This window comes from Periplaneta americana, chromosome 7, assembly GCF_040183065.1.
Source record: "Periplaneta americana isolate PAMFEO1 chromosome 7, P.americana_PAMFEO1_priV1, whole genome shotgun sequence".
Classification (NCBI taxonomy): Eukaryota; Metazoa; Arthropoda; class Insecta; order Blattodea; family Blattidae; genus Periplaneta; species Periplaneta americana.
The window spans coordinates 171,389,657-171,394,578 of record NC_091123.1 but is presented as its reverse complement, the minus strand read 5'-3'; the positions used below and the strand labels follow the sequence as shown (position 1 = coordinate 171,394,578).

Genomic DNA, 4,922 nt, shown 5'->3' with positions numbered 1-4,922 from the left:
TAGTAGGTAGATGTTTTATTCTGGTAGACGTGTTACAATTTAAGGCGGGTTCATCTCATATACAAACATTAATTTTCAGATACGTGCATTAGGATAATTTTCTGTTATTCTGTGCTTATACAGTATGTTGCATGTGTTTTTCTTCGTTTTTGTGCTTTTTTACGACTTTTAAAAAAAGTCTGGAACTTGTGTTATTGCAGACCAACCGTGTCTTTGGGGCTGTATTTGCCATGCATCTGAAACAGTTCATAAAAGGATGACATATTTAATTCAAACATTGCATGAGGTTTCAACAAAAGTTAATATGTAATGCCATTGCAGAACAAGGGTTTTACCAAGTTCAGGATGTCACTGTCGATATATTGACCTACTTTGTGTTTATTTGCTTATCTCTCTTACTTTTTGCGAGTACATTTTTTATTATTTTTAATGATGCTTGCAGAGAAGATGGTTGTTAGAAACTTATTCATTGTATTCAAACAATCATTGAAAAAACTGAATAAATGAGCCTTTAATTTCTCTTCATGCTCATTTTCGTAATTTGGTTATGGCACTTCAAAGCAGGAAAAATTACAAAGTACAATATTTGACTTAAATTAAATAGCCTACATGATTTTAAAATTTACCATTGTTACGAGTAGAACCGCAAAGAGGAACACACGACGAGTGGTTGACATTTTACAGTGGACTCTTACACAGGCACCTGCAATTAATAGTTTGAAATAATGAAATAAATAAGTAGCTAAACAATGAACAGCATTCACACATTTTTATAATATCACAAAAATGTCATCATTCTTACGTAAGGACAAAAATTGTTTTAAAGGACACTCCTCTAGGACAAGTAACAAGTTTTAAATACCTAGGTACTCAGCTCACGTATAAACATGAAAGTGACTGCAAATATAAAGTCGCCAAATTTCAGCAGCTGTGTGGTACAATAAACAGACATTTCAAAAGTAAAGCAACAAAAGAAACACAAATTTAATTTAAAAAGTAATGGCAGTACCATCTTTGCTATTTGGATCAGAAACATGGACGATGACACAGCTGACAGTAAAAAATTACAGGCTGCTGAAATGAAGTTTCTAAGGTCAGTCAAGGGATGTACTATATCGGATAAAATTAGAAATAATAAAATAAGAAAAGAATTGACGATCTTTTCCCTAGAAGAAAAAATTAAGAATTATAGAAATCAGTGGGCTGAACATGTCAATAGAATGACATCAGAAAGAATCTCAAGAAGAATGATCAATTAGAGGGAGAAGACATTCGGGAAGACCTAGGAAGCTTTGGACGGATACACTGTGAAGCCGGAACAGGCATATGCCCATACCTTGAATTAAAGAAGAAGAAGAAGTCATCATTTTTATCTTTTATCAAATGCCATTGTCCACATATTTACATGTAGAATATAGTGTGTTGGTTTTTGCAGAATGTAGGCTTAATATGAAGGTATTAGTTTAAAGCCTTAAGCTAAGGGCCTGTGTAGGGCCAGTCTTTGTTCAGTCAGACAGGCTAGCTATTTGTAACGATTCCCACAGTAGGTTTTCAACTGACGACGAAGAGAGATCCACTCTTCGAAAGGTTGTGCTACAATTTTTACAATTATTAGCAATGGCAAAAGTCCAAACAGCTCAACCATTGAATTTTATTATTAATATAAAGCATAGGGGAGAGGGAGGCAGATTGGCTCAAATTTTAAATTTCATTTTTTTTTCTGTAATTTGGATAACATTTTATGAAATCGTCAAAGATGGTCGTTCTACTGGTTCTTTGGCTATGTGTAAATATATTTGAATTTAGATTTCACCACGATTTAAATTTGAAATTTTGTATTATTTTGAAACTTGCAGATTTAATCAACTTACTCCACCCTGGACGCAGGTTGGCACTTGGTATGGGGTAGATTGGCTACATGTTAAATAAGAGCAAACTGTATATAAGGTTAGATTTTTTAAAATATAGAATTTATTTCTTTACACAGGCACACGATCCTATATGATGATCATACATAAATATAATATAATCATGGAGTTAAGCAATTAGGTAAACAAGAACTGAATTCTAGAAAAACAAGGTAGAAAAATTAATTTTGAACTTGTAAATGACTACATGCCATATTATCGTATCGTATTAAAAAGTATCTGAGAAGGAGTTTATGCAAACAAACTTTCTATTTCTATCTGTAAAATTTTGATGTGACATTATTTTGTCTTTGGACTGGTCTTAAGATTCCTTTTGTTACTATTACACTCTCCTCTTGTATTTTTGTTGAACAAATTCATTATTCTTCTTCGATTTTTTTCTCCGAGAGTCTGGTATGAGATATTAAAATCACTTATATTATATTATGTTATATTATATTATATTATATTATATTATATTATATTATATTATATTATATTATATTATATTATATTATATTATATTATATTATATTATATTATATTTTATTTTATTTTATTTTGTTGGGTTATTTTACGACGCTGTGTCAACATCTATATTATTTAGCGTCTGAATGAAATGAAGGTGATAATGCCGGTGAAATGAGTCCGGGATCCAGCACTGAAAGTTACCCAGCATTTGCTCGTATTGGGTTGAGGGAAAACCCCGGAAAAATCCTCAACCAGGTAACTTGTTCCGACCGGGCTTCGAACCTGGGCCACCTGGTTTCGCGGCCAGACGCGCTGACCGTTACTCCACAGGTGTGGACTATATTATATTATATTATATTATATTATATTATATTATATTATATTATATTTTTATTTACTAGAGCTTCCTCAAATTAGAGGCTGTCATTAGACAAAGCACACAAAACAATACAAAAACAAATAGATTGTGAAAAATAACAGAGTAAGAAACAAGTATACAATTACAAAAACAAACAATGGCAGTATACAGAATAAAAAAAAAATTACAATGAAAGAAGCAATGAAAGCTAATAAGAGAAAGACAAATGCTAATGGTGCGTCAGTTTTTTCAGTACACTGAATTAGAGTCCATATAGGTGGTTCCGTATGAATTTGACTGACTCTCTAATTATGAGGAGGGCCAGTTCATTCAGAAACGATTGTGCAGTCCTAGGGTCTTACAGAATTGAGAAGAGAAGTTAGGTATCGTTCCTCTTACTCCAAACATCAATCCCGTAAGACTGATATCGTGAAGTTGGTATTTATCTTTATAATACGGGATGGTTGGTACGTAGATTGCTCGTTTCTCCTCATGTACGACTTCAGGCTGTTCTTTATACGTTTCAAACCTGATGGTGGGTCGATTATCATACCCTGAGACAGGGATTCGCTAATGGCGATTATGTCAATTCGTCTGTTACTGCCATTGTCGGCAGTTCCGTGGAATTCTTCATAGACGTTGTATTTTAGTTTTCTAAGGGCATCGACTAGTTTAGTTCTAATGCCTATGTATATGCAATGTTTCGGCATAAGGGCAGGCTCCCAGGACATATCCAAGGGTTTCTATCTCACTGAGGCATCGCCTGCAGTGAGACCTACCGGGTATGGCTCTTACAGCACTTTATATTTTTATTTTAAAATTAAGAGACTGTATTTTGCCCAACGCTTAACTTACTATATTGGCAACGTGACTATACAGATAGAACTTCTCAGTAACACATTTTCGGACATGAACAACATTTTGAGAGACGTGATATTAGAATTAATACCGTATTATTTTCAGTGGATTTGCGTACACTCACATACTATGTATATTGGCAACAAGACAAAGGTACCATTGAATTGTTTTTGATATGTGTAAAATTCCTTGTTTTTTCCCTCTTTGCATAAATATAGCCTATATATAACTTTAATGTTCGAGGGCAAGCCACATAGGTTAGTTGAGGGTGTGGAAAACACGCAGTTTCTAAGTTAATGTCTGCAATTTTGAGCGACTGTCTTTGAGCTTTATTTTAATATGACCATTACAAACGCTAGACGCACTGAATTTACAGTTGTTTATAAATCGGAGGACATGTTTGTGGGTATCATGGGAATACCTGTGATAAAAACATGTTCTCCTTTCGTTTTCTCAGTTAATATTGTCACTTCTACTATGTGTTCATGAGTTTTTCACAACAATTCTTGTTCTACAGTATTCCATAATTTTGGTGTGTTAATACTTTGCTATTGGTGATTCAATATTAAGTATTATTATGTGGTGGCAATCCTTGTTTTTTTTTTTTTTTTTAAGAATTAGGGATTTCAGTTGGATAAAAACAGTCTGCTTACTATCTTAAACTGTATCAAGAATCTCATAATACAGTTCTGTACTGCAAAGATTCTTATTGCATTAATTGTCAAGTTTTTGGTCGTCATGATGTATCAACAAATGTTATTAAATTTAATTTCGTGTCATTTTTTCCACGGCCTCGTGAAAGTCGATGTTAAATACAACAGAGAGTAATAAAGAACAATTGACAGTAGAAGATTGCATTTTAATATTATACAGGAACGTTTGGTCATATTTAATTTTATTTTCTAAATTAATGTAACTTCCATTTGTCCAATTTTGAGATAGCCCATATTTTTCTCCTGGTTATGAAGGTGAAATGTGCAAACTTCGGCAAATATCGGTCAAAGTGTGTAGATATATAAAAAGAACATACATACATAACCACATTCTCTTTTATATATTAAGATAAAGAGAATTATAGAATCCTCATTGTAACTAGTTGTCGCTGTACGGTCTGATTACACCTTCAGATTTCGTTATCTATCTTAACATTAATCATATATTGTGATATATTAAAAGGCCACTTGTGCCAATAACAGTATAAAAAATAAACAGAAACAATTCACCCAATACGTACCTCAACTCGAGTTAGTTCAGTGTGTGAAGACGATTTAGTGAAGAATTCAGTATGTGGAGACCTATATATATTAGCAGCAATGCAATTTTTCTGT

General features: G+C 33.0%; 1 long non-coding RNA gene across 1 annotated transcript; it reads right to left on the bottom strand.

Moving 5' to 3' along the window:
* LOC138703716 (uncharacterized) lies at nucleotides 1-4,922 on the bottom strand. Its single transcript, XR_011333241.1, has 3 exons — nucleotides 4,829-4,922; nucleotides 627-703; nucleotides 1-236 (listed from the first exon to the last, which is right to left on the bottom strand). It is a non-coding gene; the product is annotated as an uncharacterized lncRNA (long non-coding RNA).